This window comes from Hypanus sabinus, chromosome 26 (assembly GCF_030144855.1).
Source record: "Hypanus sabinus isolate sHypSab1 chromosome 26, sHypSab1.hap1, whole genome shotgun sequence".
NCBI lineage: Eukaryota > Metazoa > Chordata > Chondrichthyes > Myliobatiformes > Dasyatidae > Hypanus > Hypanus sabinus.
Window position 1 is genome coordinate 11,531,037 of NC_082731.1, and position 22,270 is coordinate 11,553,306.

Here is a 22,270-nt window from a genome sequence, read left to right on the forward strand (position 1 = left end):
CACTTGGAAGGTAAGAGGTTTTCATTCTGAATTTATTTCAAAGTAAAGTGGCATACAGAATAAATCACTATCTGCTATCTATTCCGTGACTTACTAACATTTCCGAAGTACTATATTTTCAGAATCACTGTAAATCATTCTGATGTTATCGAGAGCTCATCACAATGTTACCGAACAGATGACATTAACGGAATATTTCACTTGTGGTGCGAACATCTGAAGAGTGAATACTATGCGTGGTCTCCTGTGAATCTGCAAAGCGAAAACTCAAACAGCTACGCAGTAAGCAAGAAGTACTTCCAAAGTATTAGTCATTGAATAAAGCAAAATTAGACGCACGATTTAAAGTTGTCAGTTAGTACAAGTGACACGTTAACTCAAGTAGGTTTACCGTGAGATTTATTAATACTTCTGACTATATTTGTTTGTAGCGACGGATGTCCAACCAAACATGTATAGGTGGTTCCCTTCTCCCAGTCTTCTGCGCTGATCCTCAGTTTGCTGGTGACCGAGTTAGAGCCGTTTTCCTTATCGCTGTTAAACTGGATGGAGTATCCCGAATGCAAAAGGTTGTCATTAGCCATCCAGCCGACGTATATATCTTCCGGATAAAAACTGGTCACGAGGCAAATTAGGGTAGCTGCTTCCTCGGCTTGAATCTCCTCAGCTGATGGGTAGAAGAGGTAGGCTTTCGGACGGTGCATTTCAGTAACTGGAATAGAAAAATATATGCTCAATTAGTTTCGTCTGTGACTTGCAGATTACTCCGAAATCCTCCAGATTAGAGGAGCTTTTATTTACCATTCTATTGACTGGTTCATGAATATCAATGTCCAACAGTTAATTTAATGCATTCTGTGGCCTCAACACGGGGTTTAATTGCGCTTACCCTTGTTTTTTTTCGTGGCGATTATCAGTGGTGTTGGCAGATCATGGTCTTCTATGAAGCAGAGGTATTCGGTTCCACTGTTCCACTCCTCTGCACTGACTTTCAGTTTGGTGACGATGACGAATTTACTTCCCCTCCACTCTGGACCGCGAGTCTCTACTCCGTTCATTCTCCGACTCCCATTTACTCGCCAGGAGACTGTGACATTCTCTAAATCTGTGTAAACCACTTCGCACACAATTGTTGCTCTCCGACGCATCCAAATCTCTTCAAAGGAAGGCTTTTTTATGATGGCATTAATGTCAGCCTCATGGCAGTCTTCTGGGAAAAAAGAGGGAATGGTTATATTCATTCTGCGATGTTCAAGATGTGGATTGTAACAACTATAGCCAGATCACAGTAGCTCATATTCCCACTTACTATGCATTTCTCTGTGACTTTTTTCTGCTTCCATAATAGAGCTATCCTTGCCTTATCAGTCTGACTCCTTTGTCTTCCTTGTCTGATATCCTCATTGACTCTCCCGATTATTGATACCACAGAGCAAACAGTACACTGACATGACTTACAGTAAGTACTTTCTCCTATTCAGGGATGGAAATGTTCACTTTCAGATCTTCAAAATACTGAGGGAAAACGTGGCTTCTTTAAAAGATACTCACACAAAATCAGCAAAAGATTAGTCTTCTAGTCCCCAATGTGATTCTAAAGTAAGTTGTTCGAAAAGAACAATTAAGCGGAATGTTATACTTAGTTAAACCTGCAGCACTTTCTCCATTATGGACAGAGTAGAACACTATTCTAAATAAGAAAACAAAATATAACATTCTAATAAATTCTAATGAAGAACACTGTTGTGTGGTTTGCATTCAATACCTCATTACTTTATGAACTGACTGACTGCTAGCTCTTCAATATTTTCTGTCATATTTTGTGGGAAATAGGAAAATTTACCAGTAACATGGAACCGAAGCGGCCACGTTGACTCCGTAGGTTACCACGTGCCATAAAAATTACTGGAACCATGCATTCGCAGGGAGCGTTTGCCACTTAATTGATCTTGATAATTATAAAAGTCTACAGCGCTGTATGATCCAACGCCTGCATTATTTACTACCCAATGGATTCCAGAAAAAATAAAAGCTGTGGTATTAAAATACAGTAACATTTGGAAGAGTAAATTCAGTTTCAAGGATGTACGAGCCTTTAGTATTTCTGCTTTATTACTTTTGTTTCGAACTCTCGATGCAACTGGTAAGTCCATTGTTTACCTGTCTTGCATAGAAAATATGAGCTATTTTCCTGAATTGCTTTAATGCTTCTAGTGACTCATAATTTTCACAGCTGTTGGGTAGCGAGTTACAGGGTATAAGCCCATCGAAACTGAAGGGAAAGTGCTATACTCTACTTCCAAGTGAGACCCGCGTATTTGAAGCCCCAGTCCATCATGGTATTTTGTGTTTGGGTGTTACTATCAGTGTAGCTCAGGTGAATAAAAGCAGTCCACTTTGTGCATGTTAAACAGTACAGCAACCATGTACCAGAAATGAATGAAATAAGGGTTTACGGCCCTAAAAGCTGTGGTGAACAGGATATCACGGTGATCGATACTGGCGCCACGGATGCTCTGAATCTATTTCAATGATATTACTGGGGGATGTACTGTAATATGTCTGTTTACTGGGAATACAAGCTACGTGGCATTGTGGGTTGTGGGAAAGATTTTGGGACAATTTGGTGGGATTTAGACAAGATAAGTAAATTTGCAAGAACTTAGCAGACTGAATGTAACGTGGAAAACGTGAGGATATCGACTTAGGAGAAATAAATATGACGATAGTAAATTTTATGAATGGTCGGAAACTGGAAAATGTTGGTGCTCTGGGTGGTCCGAATGTTCTTGTGCATAAACCATTGAATGTGTGGAGAAGACTGTTACAATTGTCCGGATCTTATGTCATAGAAATCTCACTTTGCAGTCAGTGCCAACCTTAGGATGTGATATCGATCTTCCCGCAAGAAGACATGGGCTACTTCATTTGATGAGGCTTTGTGATTAGATTTGTCCAATATGCTTGCATAAACGACCATCTGTGCTTATCATGGAAAGGAGTTCATTCATGAAGCACCTGAAGCGTACTAAACTGCCCTAACCATCTAATACGATGACGTCATTCTGCTTCTATAATTGATTGTCATCATTTTCTTTGGTGCAATTTCTTTGGCTCTGACATTTGCCAACCAACAAAACAAAGCCAGGATAGCGTGACGCTATTACCGCTCGGAGCGTTCTGGAGTGCGGAGTTTAATGCTTGTGCTGTTCTGTAAGGAGTCTCTACGTTCCTCCCGTGGAATGCTCGGGTTTTCCCCAGTTGCACCAGTTTCTTCCCAGTCAAAGAAAAACTTAACGGGTTGGTTAGTTAGGGTCATTGAGAAGCATAACTGGCCTGTGTGTGTATCGGAATGGAATACATGGAATTGCAGAGGCATGAGAGAGGAGCTTGTCCAGATAGATTGGAAGAGGATACTTGCGGGGATAACGGCAGAGCAGAGATGGCTGAAGTCTCCGGAATAATTCCACAAGGCGCAGGATAGATATGTGCCATAGAGGAAGCAGGTCTCAAATGGCAGGTGTAGGCAACCGTGGCTGACAAAGGAAGATAAGGACTGCGTAAAAGCGAAGGAAACGGCATATAAGGTAGTAGGTGAGTGGGAATTTAGATGATTAGGAAGCTTTTAGAATCAAACAAAAGATAACTAAAATAAAAGCTATAAGAAGGGAAAAGGTGAAATATGAGGACAGGCTAGCCAATAATATAAAGCAGGATATTAAAAGTTTTTTTTTATTATATAAATAGTAAAAGGGAGGCGAGAGGTAATATTGGACCATTAGAAAATGAAGCTGGTAAGGTAGTAATGGGGAAAAAGAAATGTCAGATGAACGTAATGGGTACTTTGCACCTATTTTCACTGTGGAAGACACTAGCAGTGTGCCAGAGGTCCATGGGCATCAGGGAGCAGGAGTGAGTGCCATTGCTATTACAAAGGAAAATAGTGCAAGGCAATCTTAAAGGTCTTAAGGTACGTAAGTAACCTAGGTCAAATGGTTTACATCCCAGACTCCTGAGAGAGGTTGCTGAAGAGATAACGGATGCATTGGCCATGATCTTTCAAGAATCACTTGATTCTGGCATGTTCCGGAGGACTGGAAGATTGAAAATGTCACTCCACTCTTTAAGAAGGGAAGGTTATAGGCTAGTTAGCCTGATTGCAGTGGTTGGGAAAGTGTTGGAGTCTATTGTTAAGGATGAGGTTTCGAGGTGCTTGGAGAATGATGATTAAAATAATTCAAAGTAAGCATGGTTTCAGTGAAGGGAAATCTTGCCTGACAATTCTGTTAGAGTTCTTCGAGGAAGTAACAATCAGGGTGGACAGAGACGACAGAGTGGATGTCATCTACTTGGATTTTCAGAAGGGGTTTGACAAGGTGCCACACATGAGGCTACTCAACAAGATAAAACCCAATCTCGTTACCGGAAAGCTGCTGGCATGAATAGCTGACAGGCAGGTGTTACGAAGGATGGGCTCTGATGGGCAGAAGGGGGCAAGGTTGCCCATGTCCCCCTCCCCTGGGAGAATTACAAACCGTTACTGTTGCCAGGCTGTTAATCAGAGAGAAAGAGATGGAACAAAACATACTGGGACTTGAACATTTGCGTCAGACAACAGCGAGATAACACCGGGGGAGGGAGACCATATTATGACTCCTGTAAGACTCACGGCTCCGGAGAGGGCTTTTTACTTGGTACTATTCTGTTCATTAAAATTCCTCAGTGGACAGCCGGAGTGGGCTGGTTTGATGGGCTAAGCCATTCAAAACTGATTGACATCTGAGACCCCGTGAGTAGGGATAAAATTGAGGTCTGGGGAGACACCCCTCAGACGCACCAAGAGACACACTAGTGAGCACTGTTTAAGTTTTGGAACCCATGAGAAAAGTGTGGGGCATCGGAGACCGAACGAAGGATCGGTCAATTTGAGCTCGCAGTGATTATAGTGAGGCCGGTGGGGTTTGTGTGTGTGTCCACTCTTGCCTGGGTGACGAGTCCACCATAGAAGAACAGTCTGGCTAAAGGACAGAGGGGTCATACCTGAATGGCCACAACGACACATCGACGGATCAAGATCGTAAAGGAAGGTTTGACTGGCTGTCACTGTTTGATCTCTCTCTCTCTCTCTCTCTCTCTCTCTCTCTCTCTCTCTCTCTCTCTCTCTCCAACAATTACAACACATCGACCAACAACTACCTCAGCCTGTATGAACTGAACTGGACTTTATACACACATAGGACAATTCATTATCCCCTACACAACGATAGAGCTTGTTTATTATTGACTATTATTATACCCACACTTTTAGGTTTATTATTGCTCACGTGTATTATCTGTATATTTGCATTGTTGATATTGATTTGTATATTTTACTAATAAACACTGTTTTGAAAATAGTACCAGACTCCAATGGATACTTCTATTTTTGCTGGTAAGACACCCAGTTACGGGGTATGTAACACAGGAGTGAAATGGAATAAAAGGATCCTTTTTTCTGGTCGGCTGTCGGTGACTAGTGGTGTTCCTCAGGAGTCAGCTTTGGGACCACTGCTTTTCACATTGTTTGTCAATGACTTAGATAATGGAATTGATGGTTTTGTGGCAAAATTTGTGGATGAAGATAGGTGGAGTGGTAGGTAGTACTGAGGAAGCAATGCAATTGCAACAGGGCTTAGACAAATTGGATGAATGGGCAAAAAACTGGCAGATGGAAGACAGTGTTGGGAAATATATGATAATACATTTTGGTAAAAGGAACAATAGTGCTGACTATTATCTAAATGGGGAGAGGTTTCAAATATCAGCGGTGCAGAGGAACTTAGATGTCCTCATGCAAGACTCCCAGAGGGTTAATTTACTGGTTGAGTTTGTGGTAACGAAGACCAATGCAACGTTGACATTTATTTCGAGGGGAATAGAATATAACAACAACGAGTTTGCGCTGTGCCGTTAGAAGACACTATTCAAGCCGCACTTAAAGTATTGTAAAGAGTTTAGGGCCCAATATCTCAGAAAGGATGTGTTGTCATTGAAGAGAGTCCAGAGGAGGTTCATGAGGGTGATTCCAGGAATGACGGGTATGGCAGCTATAGGACTGTACTCAGTGGAATTTAGAAGAATGCGTGTGGATCTCATTTAAACCAACCTAATGCTGAAAGGACGAGATAGGGTAATGTGGAAAGGATGTTTTTTATGGTGAAGGTATCGAGAAATAGATGGCACAGCCTCAACATTGGTGTGCGACCCTTTAGAACAAAGGTTAAGGAAGAATTCTTTCAGCTAGAGAGTGGTAAATCTGTGGAATGCTCTGCCACAGACTGCAGTGGAGGCCGTCCGTGCATATAGTCAAGGCGGAAGATGATCTTTCCTGATTGGTAGGGGCATCAAAGGATATGGTTAGAGGGCAGGCGTATGGGGTTGAGTGGGATCCGGGATCAGCCATCATGAGATGGCGGAGTAGACTTGATGGGCTGAATGGCCTGATTCTGTTCCTCTATCATGGTTTTTTGGTCTTACTGTAAAATTGATGCGCAATTAGGTTAGGGTTAATCAGGGATGTGCAGCTTTTGGGGTGACGTGGCTGGAAAGACAGAAATAGCCTACTCCATGCTGTATCGCTAAACGAATGTTCACTGTATAATGGGATCTAATGGTCCAAGTAATTGACTAAACTATGTTGACCTTGCATCTTCCTGTGAATTACATTTCAGTTTCTCCATAAAACGGCTATGTCAGAAATCCCCAAACCCCCGTAGATTGTCGTGGATGATATCCCGTCTTATTGTGAGATCCAGGCAGCAGACCATCAACACCATGCGAGAGACAAAAAACTGACATTCCTCAGGTTGAAAGAGTTCCAGGCCACGGCAGATTGCTGCTGATGGTACGGAGTGTTTCAATACTTATTTAACTAATCGTGGAATTGAATTTAGGTGCCGAGAGGTAATGTTGCAGCTGCATACGATCCTGGTCAGACTCTACTTGGAATACTGTGATCATTTCTGGTCACCTTACAACAGAAAGGACGGGGAAGCCATAGAAAGGGTGCAGAGGAGATTTACAAGGACGTTGCCTGGATTGGGGAGCATGCCTTATGAGAATAAGTTGAGTGAACTTGGCCTTTTCTTCTTGGATCGATGGAGGATGAGAGGTGACCTGATAGAGATGTATAAGATGATGGGAGGCATTGATCGTGTAGATTGTCAGAGGCGTTTTTCCAGGGCTGAACTGGTTGCCACAAGTGGACAAAGGTTTATGGTGCTGGGGAGCTGGTACAGAGAGATGTCAGGGGTAAATTTTCTACAGTGGTGAGTGCGTGGAATGGGCTGCCGGCAACAGTGGTGGAGGCAGATACGATAGGGTCTTTTAAGAGGCTTTTAGGTAGGTACATGAAGCTTGGTAAAATAGAGGGCTGGAGGTAAGCCTAGTCATTTCTAAGGTAGGGATATTTTCGGCACAAAATATCGGCCGAAGGGTCTGTATTGTGCTGCAGGTTTTCTATGTTTCTATGATTCACTTCAGTTAGTTGGACCAACATTTCTTTATTTATTCTAAGATATAGGGCAGAATAGGGCCATCCGGCCATTCGAGCAGCGCCGCCAGCAACTCCTGATATAACCCTCGCCTAATCACTGGACAATTTACAACGATCAATTAACTTACTAACCGGTAAATATTTAGACTGTGGAAGTAAATTGGAGTAATAGGAGGAAATCCAGGCATTGCACAGAGAGGACGTACAAAATCCTACAGAGGATGTTCCACCCAATAATTCACGCAAAACACATCGGAGTCTCATTGCTAAACCATCCCTCCGTTACCTGTGAGTTGTTAGTACGCTACTTCTTATGTATTGATTATATCCACTTGTGCTTAAACACGTCTGCTTACAAGGGTGGTCCATTAAACAATCTTCTTAGAATATAATCAGAAATACCAAGAATGGTCTCCATTCATGTTGTCATTGATCAATTAATGTCCGGAAACATTCCTTCAGCTTTACTCATTTAGCTCCTATTAGTGAGGCAAATTAATATTATAATGCAGTTTGTCTTCGCAGATTTAACAGAGATCCGTTTGCCTCTCACGAATTTTAGCTGACGTTCATAATGTTATTTTAGCGGACCATCAGAGAGGTCTGATTACTACTATAGGACATTACAATCATCGTTCCACTCTGCTCATTGCAGGCGGTTGATGCAGTTTATCTCTTCTCTGGGATGTCGGACACGGACTGGATGTGTGTATTTTGGCACACTGTACTTACCTTTCGAGGTCCTGATGTTTGCTTTCACAGTAGATTTTGAAGGTGGGTGCGTGACGACACAGGAGTATCTTGCGTCCTTCTTCCAATCGGCTGCAGTCAAGTAAAGGAGGCTTCTCGTGCTGAAGGTCATGTCATGTTGAAGTGCCGTAGAGAAGCTGGTAGCGTTCGAGTAGAACGCGGCTCCATCCTTCTGCCACAAAACGGTTATGTCATCGGGGTAGAATCCTGTTATCATGCATGTGATCGTAGCGATACCCGCAGTTTGAATCTCCTCTGGAGACGGAGGCAAGAGGCGTACCTTTGGTTCCAATGGTTTGGCTGCAAAAGAAGTCAACCAGTATTAATCTCCAAAAACTATCTTTCCGAAATGTGGTTGCAATGAAACAGTGCAAATACTCAGCTGGACTTGTAGGATCTGCGGAGAAGAAATATTGCTCCCCTTTCTATTTGACAAGGTTTCTATCAATACGCTTGTTAATTTGTTTAAGACTTCATGGTGAGCAGCCTACTTGTTAGTGAGCTGCTAAGGGTAATGGTAACAATTACTTTCTGTTCGGAATTATGCTACGTGCGGCGTATCACAATACTGTGATCTTTGTTGTTTGTGATAGAAATTTCGATTTGCATGTGCTTATCGGAAATATAATTCCTGACGTTATGGTTGCTGAATCGTGAGGTTTGCGGTCTAAACCTGTGAGACGACACAGATCAAATAGACAGTTACACGTGCGGCGGCAGATGAACTTTAATGGCGTAATATTAAGATACGTTTATGAGCAGAGTGATATTGGAATTCAGGTCCATAGTACCCTAAAGTGGCAGCGCTGCTAGGTGCAACGTTGAGAAAGGAACACTTCCTAGATCGGGGTTTAGCATGTGAAAGCTGGGAAGTTCTGTTGTAATTTTACCAAACTCTCGTGCACTCGCGTTTGAAGCACGTAGTTCAGTTCTGGTCGCCACTTTATAAGATGAACGTCATTGCGCTGGAAAGAGTGGATATGATATTCAACTATATGTAAACTGGATTGGAGAACCTCAACTAAGGGAAGCAACTAGATAGGCTGGGCTTGTTTTCTCTAGAGTGAAGGGAACTGAGGTGTGACCCAATAAAACCAGATACAATTATTAGTGACAAAGATAGGCTAAATTGACAACATCGTTCCTTATTACTAGACTATGAAATCCAAAGAGAGCATATGCTTAAGTTAAAAGAGGGAGCTTTAGGGAAATGTATTTCAAAGTAAATTGTAGAAATCTGGATAGTGCTAGATGTGGATGTGGTCACTATACTGAGAACGTATTTGGATGATCACAGAAGTACGAAAGACATTTAAAGAATTATTTTCTGTTAGTGCACATTGGATTGAGATAGATATGAAGCAGCTTTTAACATAGGTTTCAGAGGGCCAACAGTATTTCTGTGTTGTGTGATTTTATGACTCTACGACGATTGAGTGCGCAGGCACAGGGATACCGATATTAGAATGCCTGACCCAAATCTCCAGAAACCTGGATTCAGTATTGAACTGTTCTTCTGAATTTTATATGGTTGTCGTGTGACTGCGCGCGTTTAATTTATGTTCTTCAATTCCCATGTCGAAAAGCATGAAGGTACTAGCTACGTTGACTGCTATAACTTATTCTGGATGTGGAGGTGGAGAGTAGACTCTGTGAGGAGTTGTTGAAACTACAAAGTAATTTTAAAAATGTACAATTCCTTAGTGCTGATGTGCACTCGGTTTTACTGGGCCGAATTTGACTGCTCCTATGTTCTAGGACCATATGTCTCCAACATTTCGGTTAACAATGTTTTGGGGGAATTTTACCGGTGCCCTAATTGTCGCAACGCCCGTCTTCCCCTGAATTATGTATTGCCATACGGCTCTACCGGAGGACAACTCGCTCACCATCATGCCTGTTTTCCTCTGCAATCTGCTGCCTGACATGCAACAGTTTCTGTTCCTCTTTCTGCATCTACACTACTTTGCAGTACGATTGCTCTTATTGCACCCACCTTTTGTGTTTTTTGTCCGTTTTGATAACGGAGCAGCTAACTGCTTGTCCTGCACCGAGCAGGAGTATTCTACCCCGCTGTCCCACTCTGCAACGCTGCTGGTCAAACGGCTGGCTGTCATGTACTGGCTTCCGATCATTGTTGCCTGTCCTGTTTGAACACCATCAGCCCTTTTCTTTCCACTCACTGTCCAGGAGATGGAAACCTCAGCTGGAGTCGTGGCGATCACTTCACACACCAGTGTGGCAGTTTTGTTTATCCACATTTCTTCAACGGTAGGATCTCTGAGAAATAATGCGAAACCTAGAACAAAAAATTGGAAGGATGATTTAATTGATGACGAACCTGAAACTTAGCAATTATTTCAATTTAATAATAAAGAAGGGTGAAGGGACGGGTACATTCAGACTTTCCCTGATGTTACGGATTCAAGCAACAATAAATATATGAGTGAGGCAGGGGTTTTTATAACAAATAGAACATTTATTAAACACTGAAACAAACCCCCAAAAGTAAGCAAACCACTCATGTAAACGGAAATCAGCTGCTGTGCGGCAGCTTAAACAGTTCTTAAAGCAAGGAAACTTAAACAGTTCTTAAAATGATGTTGCAAAAACAGTTCTTCAAAGTAGTATTGCAAAAGTTCAAAATGCTTACAGTCCATTTAAGGGAGAGACTTTTTAAGACGATTTAAATTCTCCTTCTCGTCGTCTTGCTGCAATTCCCACTCGAACTACTTTTCCCACGAAGAATTTTACGAAGATGAAATGTAACGACTTAAAGGCACTGACCTTTCCTTTACAAAACTGTACTCAAGCCTTTCTGCTATTCACAGGGATTAACACGAGCACAGTCAACGGATTCCTTCCAAATGAGGATCCAAGGTCCAACCTGTTTCACCATCGAAATCGACTTTCCTCGATCTTTTAACTCCCGAACTCCGATCTTCACTCTCCACTAATTCTCAACTAGCAGTATTATAAAGAAACTGCTGGCAATGACCTTTTAAACTTTAGGCATTAAATAAGACTTCATCTTTCAACTAAACTGCGTCATAACGTTAAATCACGCAGTGGCATGAAGTCAGCATGGGAAATCCAGCCATGAACTACCCCTCCTCACAGGGAGGGGCCCTCCTTTTATACCCTGTAAAAAAGTCCTTTCACATGACCTCTACTGGCGGGAAAATGACATCACTCCACCATAACAAGACCATTATCTCAAGTCCAGTATAGCTTCAACACCTGTCACGTGACAAGTACACCACTATCATGTGTCACGGGTACGTAACACTGAAAAGACGACAGTGATAAAATACCGGAGTGGGGAAGGGGTCAGTGGCTTGTGGCAGAATAGCCAGAGGTATGGAGCTAGCCGAGGGACGACAGAACACAGAAAGCTAGATTGTGGAAGCGAATATTAGATGGAAAAAGGTGGCAAAATATGCAGCGTCTAAGGTCATTCCATGTATTTAGAAGGAATGAAAGACCAGGTTAGCACAAGGTTTATCTGTTTGAGTCTTTCGGTGGTTGACTCGACTACTTTCTTCCTTTCAGTGATTTCTTTTCCACACTTTTATTATTGCATACTGATTCCAGCCAGAGTTATAACATATCAGTAAAATTTAAAGTGCAGCGAAATTTAAAGAGGATCACAGACGATCTTTCATGACCCCTTGCCAGTGCTTCCCTTTTATGATGCCCGGATTCCTTAGAATTGTTTCGGATAGACAAATCCTATTCTATTAACGTGATCAGAAATCAATATCCACTGATGCAACATGACATATTGTGACCACCGTTCCCAAGATTTATTTGGAATTCTTAGCTCTGATATTTCATGTTTGCTGCCTAAACGTTCAGAAGCACATTCCTGTCTTTCTCTTACCCAAACTCTATATTGACAAGCATCTCAATATTTACTGGTATGGTTCTTTTTAAACCGTGTTGCTAAATTATCACAACCCAGTAACTAAAACTGAGGATGAAAGTGGAAATATTTCACTTGTAAATTGGGAACTCCCTCTCACCTGATTTTGTTCGTATGTCTTTGCGGATGCTCCTGCCCGTTGCAGAGTGGTATACTTGGCACGAGTACACAGAACCACTGGCCCATTCATTCAGCGGCACTTTGAGCACACTTGCTGAGGTAAACGTTCCATCTGATGTTTTCGCCGGAGGACTGGTGATAATGCCAGAATATACGGCTTGTCGGTTTTTCTGCCAGTTCACTGCGATGTTTTCAGGTATGTATTCGCTGATGACACAAATCAATTCCACAAAACCCTGTGCCTTTTGTTCGTCAGTTGCAGAATAGATATTGACGGTTGGTGGCATCGGTTGCCTTGCTAAAATTAACAAAAACAAAATAATTACTTCTGCTGTTCTGGTTAGACACTTACTACTATCCTGCAAAATATTCATCTTCAGAAACATAGTTGAAATGATTGGATCAATTTTACTTTGTTCTTGGTGACAACGTGTTAGGCATAAGACAGCTGAAATATTCCTTACATCAAGAGCTATGATAGCGCTTCTAAGACATTTTGGCTGAAGGGGTGTCTCAAGCTGCAGTATTTCCTTCAGTATAGTGATATCAGAGCTTGCAGTTAATAATTCTTGTACCTTGAATGGTACTTTGAAATTTCGTTTGATAAACTCTTGGCCGTTTCAAAGGTGCTCACGAAGCAACACAGAGAAGAAAGATTGAAAATCTAGCTGCCAGAATAACAATTTTTCACTTAATGTCAGCAACACCAAGGAGCTGATTATTAACTGCAGGAGGTGAAAACCGCGGGTCCTCATCTTGAGAGAGAATCACCAACTTCATTTTCCTCAACGTTATCATTTCAGAGGACCTATCCTGATTCCACGCTTGTAAGTGCCATTGGAAAGATAATGTAGCAACGCAACTAAGAAATTTGAGAAGATTCAGCATGACACCTAAAACTTTGACAAACTTATGTAGATATGCGACAGAATATACCATTGGAAATACCAACGGCCTTGAGTGGTAAACCTACAAAAAGGTCGGGGTTACTGCCCAGATCATCACGAGTAAAGGCCTCCCACCATTAAGCACATCTATATGGATCGCTATCACAGGAATGCAACATTTATCTTCAAGTACAGTCACTATCCTGGTCACACTCTTTTATCGCTATCGCCTTCAGAAAGGAGGCACAGAAGCCTCAGGACCTCAGATTCAGAAACAATTATTACCCCTTCAAAATCAGGTTTTTGAACTAGAAAGGATACCTTCACTAAATTCTTTCACACTGATACTGAGCCTTTCCCACAACCCACAGCTCACTGTAAAAAAAGAATAATCTCAGGTTGTCGATGTTTATTGTTTATTTATTTATTATTGTTAATTTATTTGTTTTTTTATTGATCTGCAGAGTTGGTGTTCTGCCCATTGGTTGTTCATCTTGATGTGCACGGGGTTTCATTGTTTTTTTTTATTCTGTTCAACAGTATCGATGAAATTCATTTAATGTGAATGCCTGCAAGAAAATTAAATTCAGGCTTGTGTATGATGACGTATATGTACTTTGATTATACTTTGAACTTTGTATTTTGATGATCATCTTGTATGTAATACTCGCAATAAACTATTATTGCAAAGTTTATTAAAAGGCGATCCTATCTTAAACATCCCATAAGACCATAAGACAAAGGAGCTGAAGTCAGCCATTCGGCCCATCGAGTCTGCTCCGCCACTTTATGATGAGCTGATCCATTCTCCTATTTAGTCTAACTCCCCCGACTTCTCACCATAACCGCCCATGCCTTGGCTACTCAGATACCTATCAATTTCTGCTTTAAATACACCCAATGATTTGACGTCCAATGCCGCCCGTGGCAACAAATTCCACAGATTCACCACCCTCTGATCTGCCTAAAAAATGTCTTCGCATCTCTGTTCTGAATGGGCGCCCTTCAGTCCTTAATCCATGCCCTCTCGTACGAACTAGACTCCACCACCATGGGAAACAACTTTGCTACATCCACTCTGTCCATGCCTTTCAATATTCGAAATGTTTCTATGAGGTCCCCCCTCATTCTTCTAAACTCCAAGGAGTACAGGCCAAGAGCGGTCAAACGTTCCTCAAATGTTAACCCTCTCATTCCCGGAATCATTCTAGTGAATCTTCACTGAACCCTCTCCAATGTCAGCATATCCTTTCTTAAATAAGGAGCCCAAAACTGCACACAATACTCCAAGTGAGGTCTTACCAGTGCAGTAGAGAGCCTCAAAACCACATCCCTGCTCCTATACTCTATTCCTCGAGAAAGGAATGCCAACATTGCATTCGCCTCCTTCACCACCAACTGAACCTGGAGGTTAACCTTAAGGGTATCCTTTTCGAGGATTTCCCTTTGCATCTCAGAACTTTGAATTCTCTCCCCATTAAAATAATAGTCTTCCCGTTTATTTCTTCTACCAATGTGCATGACCATACAATTTCCAGCATTGCATGTCATTTGCCACTTCTTTGCTCATTCTCCCAATCTATCCAAGTCTCTCTGCAGACTCTGTTTCCTCAGCACTACCGGCCCCTCCACCTATTTTTGTATCTTCAGCAAACTTAGCAACAAAGCCATAGGATTACTATAAGATAAAATGCTTCATTCCTTCTGGGCTTTCTCTTACGTATTACTGTGCCACTAGCCAACTCTCAATCACCTGCGTACTTTACATGAGCTGGGCAAGTGAACAAATGAAAATGAGGAAACGACAAGCAGAGCAGTCATTGTGTGAGTGGACGAGTGTTGGAGTAGGGAGGATCTGATTCACCAGGCTTCAGCGACAACAGGCTTGGGCGAGGCAAGTATCTGGTTATTTTCTTCTTCTACATTTTCCTCGGTTGATACAGAGAGCAGTGAGGATTGCTCCAGGGACGTGTTGTGTTCTTTGTGTGAGAAGTGAAACCCTGGGAGAACTCCAGCCTTCTGTATAACCATATTTGCATCAGGTTCACCGAAATGCAGCTCCTCATAGAACGTGGACTGGAACTGGATCTACAGCTCGTTGACCTTCGCTCATATGGGAAAATGAGGAGGTGAGAGATAGCACCTACTGGGAGTGGTCACCCCTAAACTTGGTGACTGTCAGTAGAAAGAATGCAAGTGGGCAGCCAATGCAAAATTCCTCTGTGGGTGTTCCCCTCAAAAATAAGTATACCACTTTCGATTCTAGTGTATGTGTGTGGGGGGTGGGGGCGGTGGACGACCTACCAGCAGAGGGAAATCACAGCGATAGGGTTACTGGCACTGCATCTGCTGCTATGGCTCAGAAGGGAAGGGGGCAAAAGAGGACTGAACTAGTGATAGGAACAGTTACCGCGAGAATCTGTGGACATGATACGAACACCCGGATGGTATGTTGCTTCCTAAGTGCCAGTGTCAGAGACGTCTCAGAATGGATCCATAGTATTTAAAAGGTGGGATATGAGCAACCAGAACACACAGTAACACCAATGACATAGGTAGGAAAAGGGAGGAGCCCTGAAGAGAGAATTCAAGCTGCTAAGTAAAAAGCTGAAAAACAGAACCTCTAGCGTTGTACTCTCTGGAGTTCTGCTTGTGCTACGCCACAGTGAGGTTAAAAATAGGACGGTTCAATATGTGGCTGAGGAACTAGTGCAGGGGCACTGTTTAAGATTTATGGATCATTGGGATCTCTTCTGGATGACGTACATAATAGGAGCGTGTTTGGGGAACAATATACTTGTGGGAATGTTTACAAGAGTTGTTGAAGAGGGTTTGAACTAACTTGCAAAGTGATGGGAACCTGTGAGACGGATTGGGAGAATGAGCAAATAAGTGACAGTTCTATAATAATACAAAGACGAGGTGTATGGTTACGCACTTCGGTAGAAGGATATAAAGCCTAGACTACCTTTCTGAATGAGGAGAAAGTTCAAAAAATATGTGGTGTAAAGGGACTTGGGTGTCCTCGTGCAGGATTCCTCTGAAGGCAAGTTGAATGAGGAAGGCAAATGCAATGTTAGTATTCATTTCGCGAGGACGGGAATATAAAATCAAGGTTGCAATGCTTCATAAGGCACTGTTAAGGGCTCACCTGGAGTAAAGTGTGCAGTTTGGGGGCTCTTGTCTTTGAGAGGATGTGATAACATTGTAGACATTTCATAGGAAATTCACAAAAGTGATTCCGAGTTTGAACGTCTATCATATGAGGAGCGTTTGATGGCTCTGGCCTGTATTCATTTGAATTTAGTAGAAATAAGAGGACGATCACGTTGAAACGTATCAAGTGTGGAAAGGCCTAAATAATGTGGACGAAGAGAATATGGTTCCTCTTGGCAGGAAGTCTAGAATCAGAGGGCACAACGTCAGAACCGAGGGACGCCCAGTTAGGAGATGAGGATGAATTTCTTTGGCTAGAGGGTGGTGAATGACTGGATTTCGTTGCCATACACAGTGCAGAGGCAAGATCATCGAGTGTATTTAAAGCTCAGGTTGATAGATTCTTGATGAGTCTTTGCGTGAAAGGTTGCAGGGAGAAGACAGGAGAATGTGTTTGAAGGGAAATCGATCAGCCATGATGAAATGGCGGAACATACGCGTTGGGACGAATGGCCTAATTCTGCAAAAATGTCCTGGCCTTATGGGTAATCTTTGGTACTAATTGAGAAATCAATTCTACCATCACTGGATTTACAAAGGAAGGAAAAATGAGGATTAAATATGTGCATTGACTTATGGGGATCAAGACAGAAAACCAGGGATGTCACTTATCGAAGAGAAGGAATCTTGAGATACGACGTGGACGTAAGGAACAATCCATTCATTTCATTGGACTGAATGACAGGTGCTGGTATTAGACAGCTTCCTTTTGATTATCATTAGTACAGGAAAATAGAAAGGGCATTGATTTAGTTTGGAAGTATTCAATAAATTCACCCTCTGGTACTCCTCTGTCGAGTCCTTCCCAATTTTTCGGTTAAGTGTGCGGAATCGACTGTGCTTGACATCTGAGAAATTCTTTTCACGAAAATGATCAAAACCCGAGGGGAAGGTCTACATTAATTGCTAGAGTATTGGAAGAAAATGGTCTGGGCAGACGGAATAATATATCACAGTGCTACATACGAACAAAAACGCAGGTTATTTCTGCGATCAGTGGGAAGTTAATCGGCACTCAAGTATATGGAATAATCGCATTATATCAATTCATCAGGTAATACTTTAAAGATACATCAACCGACTCGACTTTACCACACATTGTTCCAATTCCAAACTCACTCCTTCCGAAAGCTCTGGTCTGCGCTTACTCCGCACCAATTCCAACCTTACTATGAAACCCGCTGATAAGAGGGCGCTGTTGTGGTCTGGCGTACTGACATCTAACTTGCCGAGGCACCGCGGCAACTCTCTGATACCTCCTCTTATTTACCCCTCGATCATCACCCCTCTAAGGAGCACTAGGCCATCGTCTCCCACACCATCACCAACCTTATCAGCTCTGGGGATCTCCCATCCACTGCCACCAACCTCATAGTTCCCACACCCCGCACTTCCCGTTTCTACCTCCTACCCAAGATCCACAAACTTGCCTGCCCAGGGAGACCCATTGTCTCCGCTTTCTCCTGCCCCACCGAACTCATTTCTGCATACCTCGACACTGTTTTATTTCCCACCCCCTTGTTCAATCCCTTCCCACCTATGTCCGTGATACTTCTCACACTTGGAATTTTTTCAACATGGATGTCCAGTCCTTACATACCTCCATCCCCCAAAGGAGGTCTCAAAGCTCTCCGTTTCTTTTGGATTCCAGACCTAACAATTTGCCCTCTACCACCACTCTTAATAGTTTCTCCTTTGGCTCCTTCTACTTCCTCTAAAACAAAAGTGTTGCGATAGGCACCTGTATGGTCCCTGCTAATCCTGCTTTTTTGTTGACTTTGTAGAACAATCCATGTTCCAAGCCTATACGGGTATCCGTCCACCACTATACCTTTGCTACATGGACGACTGCGTTGGCGCTGCTTCCCGCACGCATGCTGAGCTCGTTGACTTCATTAAATTTGCTTCCAACTTCACCCTGTCCTCAAATTTACCTGGTCCATTTCCGACGCTTCCTCCCCTTTCTTGATCTTTCTGTCTCTATCTCAGGAGACGGTTTATCAACTGATGTCTACTATAAGCCTACAGACTCTCACAGCTACCTGGACTATTCCTCTTCCCATCCTGTCTCTTGTAAAAATGCCATCCCTTTCTCACAATTCCTCCGTCTCCGCCGCATCTGCTCTCAGAATGAGGCTTTTCATTCCAGGATGAAGGAGATGTCTTCCATTTTTAAAGAAAGGGGCTTCTCTTCCTCGACCATCAACTCTGCTCTCAAACGCATCTCTCCCATTTCACATACATCTGATCTCAACCCATTCTCTAGCCACACCACTAGTGATAGTGTTCCCCTTGCCCTCACCTACCACCCCACCAGCCATCGGGCCCAACATATAATTCTCCGTAACTTCCATCCCCTCCAACAGGATCCCACCATGAATCACACTTTCCCTCCCTTCACCTTCTTTCTGCTTTCCGCAGGGATCACTCCCTACAAGATTCAGTTGTCCATTTGAAACTACCCCCCCCCCCCCATCCCTTCCGACCGATCACCCTCCTGGCACTTATCCTTGTAAGCAGAACAAATGCTACACATGCCCTTACACTTCCTCCCTCGCCACCATTCAGGGCCGCAGAGAGTCTTTCCAGGTAAGGCGACACTTAACGTGTGGTTGTGAACCAATGTGCAAAACTGTAGAGAATGTATCAAAAATATCTTTCCAAAAGTTTTCCAAAACAGGGCTAGACGAAAACATATGAGTCGGAGAGGCTATCTTAGAGCGACATCTATCACAAATAGGATTTATATCAGAGTAAAAACGAGCTAATTTATCTTTAGACATATGAACCCTATGTCGCACATTAAATTGAATCAAAGTATGTTTAGCACAAATAGAAGAAAAATTAACTAATTGAAATTTTTTCTCCAATTTCTCCATAGCTAAAGAAAGTTAAAGTTCCTTTTCCCATTCATTTTTTGAAAATTTTATCGGATGTATCTAGTGTATATCCATAATCATATCATAAATGATTGTTATTAAACCCGTTTGATAAGGGAATAAGCCTTACTGCAATTTTTGGCTACCAATGATTGATCTGCCCTCTGTAGCTCAGCGGATGATTGCATTTGCTACACTAATGGCTAGAAGATCTATTTTTATTGAATTGGAAAGAGATGAGTCCTCTAACTACAGCTCAATGGTTTTCCCAAACCATATCCTGTTTAGATTTAGAAAAAAAAATAGTTGTACATTTGATCCCTCGGTTAAATTTGTAGAAACTTGAAGGCTTTTTATTCAATGCTTTTATAGAATGTAATTTTGACCTTTTCCGATTCCTTTATATCATTCATTAATTTGAGTAGGGGAGCGGAGTTGACGACACTAATGGTTTTATTTGATACAGTAGAATAGTTCAACTTTGCTTAGTATAGTTTTACTTTTGTTTAGTTTAGGTTTGTTTGATTTTTTAATTTGCTTTTTAAATTTTTTTTGTATCTTGTTTATATTAAGGGATTGGGAGGTCAATTATATTTGTGTTACCTTTAGTTTTTACTCACGTGTTAATTGCCAACAATGTAATCCCACTCCATTTGTACTATTATGACCATTACATATTTGTCTTTGAAAAATTTAATTAAAAAGATTGAGAAAGAAAGACAGTTCACCTGTGAGTTGGCTGGTGTGATATACTGCGTCCGGTGCTACCGGTGCGGCCTTCTATATATTGGTGAGGCCCGACGCAGACTGGGAGACCGTTTTGCTGAACACCTACCCTCTGTCCGCCAGTGAAAACAAGATCTGCCAGTGGCCGCACATTTTAATTCCACGTCCCATTCCCATTCTGATATGTCTATCCATGGCCTCCTCTACTGTCAAGATGAAGCCACACTCAGGTTGGAGGAACAACTCTTTATATTCCGTCTTGGTAGCCTCCAACCTGATGGCATGAACATTTATTTCTCGAACTTCCATTAATGCCCTCTACCCCTTGTTACGCCATCCCTTATTTATTTATTATTTCCCTTTTTTTCTTTTCTATCTTTTTTCTTTCTCTGCCCCTCTCACAATCACTCCTTGCTTGCTCTCCATCTCCCTCTGCTTTTCCCTTCCCCCTTTCTTTCACTCTGGGCCTCCCGTCCCATGATCCTCTTCCTTCTCCAGCTGTTGCCAATCAACTTTCTAGCTCTTAGCTTCATCCCTCCCCCTCCTGTCTTCTCCTATCATTTTGGATCTCTCCCTCCCACGTTCAAATCTCTTACTATCTCTTCGTTCAGTTAGTCTTGATGAAGGGTGTCGGCTCGAAACGTTGACTGTACTTCTTCCTATAGATGCTGCCTGGCCTGCTGCGTTCCACCAGGCTATTGTGTCTGTTACTTTAAAGTTACTGTCCGGGGAGGCGTGCAGCAGGTCGAAGGTAATTGGTGCGCTTAGATTTGTAAAGATATTCCAAGTTCAATTGTCTTCCTTTAAGCCAACGAAAGTATTATCTTGGGAGGAAATGCGCGTACTTAATTTCTTCTGGAACATCTCAGCGAGTTAGCATTTTTCTATTCCGAAAGTACATTATCATATTGCACTACCCCGTTTGCATAATTTAAGTGAGAATATAATTGCCCTTGTCATCTGAGAACAAATGCGGTTGCCCAAAATGTAATATAAGATGTCACTTACCAGCTTTCACAGTCAGCTTTGTGCCACCTCCGTATTCGTTCCACAATAATTTACTTCCTATTCAGCCCAATGCAGAAAGTAATCATTAAATGTGAATTAATTATAGAGGTAGGTCTTCCAGAATAAGACAGAAACAAAAGACTTAACAATATGTTCTAGTCGTCAATGGGTCTCAATTTCTTTCAGGTTTCAACCGCCCTTCTATTTATTCAGTGCATTATCAGGGCATGTGATATTGAAACAAAAATTTTGGTGATTGATCACCAAGTAATGTGGGTGGAATTCAACCCAAAGAAGAAGTATCTTTTTAAAATTATGTCGAGCAACACCCATGAAAGTAAAGGCACAGTTTGTAATCCCATTTACAAATCGAGGAACAAAATAAAACTGTCCTGGAGGTTTTTGCTGTGGCTTAGACTACTGTGGCATGTGAGAGATCCATAGTCAACATTGCAGAAATACGTGGCTGAGTCTTCAGCAATTAGATTCCTGATCTGCAGGGAAAAGGACATTGTTGAATAGTTGACAGTTTCCGCATATCGTCCTCCAATCGATAAGCTTTCCTTATTGGTTTGACCCGGTCTTTGGCGGTACCATTCTGTGCTCCGTAGGCCAAAGGAAGTTTCTTTTAAAACACAGTTGATGGTCACAGTTTCGCCTGGTTGTTTTGTTGTTTCTCTTGGTGTCTGTACTACCCATGCACTGAAGGCATCTGAAGGGAGGAAAACAAATTTAATCATTGCATATCTGAAGCAGCACAGGATTTAACATAAAATGAAATTTGTTTACACAACAGTGAAATCGTAATCCTTATTCTCTTTAAAAATGAACTGCACGTACTGGGTAACAACGCTAAAAATATCAAAATACACAAAATATTCATTCTTTCTTCACGACCAGAAAGCCTCTTAAGTAGAGAAGGTTCCAGACATCAGCGTCGGATCTCTATGCAACCTTGTGAAGGAGCAAAGACTTTATAAACCCTCGAGAGTCTGGGCTCATTTGCATAATGCAGAAGGCGTATTAACTGTGATTGTAGCTCGGATAATAATAGACAATAGACAATAGGTGCAGAAGTAGACCATTTGGCCCTTCGAGCCTGCACCGCCATTCTGAGATCATGGCTGATCATCTACTATCAATATCTGGTTCCTGCCTTGCCCCATACCCCTTGATTCCCCGATCCATAAGATTCCTATCTAGCTCATTCTTGAAAGCATCCAGA

The 22,270-nt window shown here is 42.2% G+C and overlaps 1 pseudogene; it reads right to left on the reverse strand.

Annotated features, from left to right (window-relative positions):
- Positions 1-14: 14 nt before the first annotated feature.
- On the reverse strand, positions 15-21,987 carry LOC132381828 (Ig heavy chain C region-like; annotated as a pseudogene).
- Between the last annotated feature and the right edge of the window lie 283 nt (positions 21,988-22,270).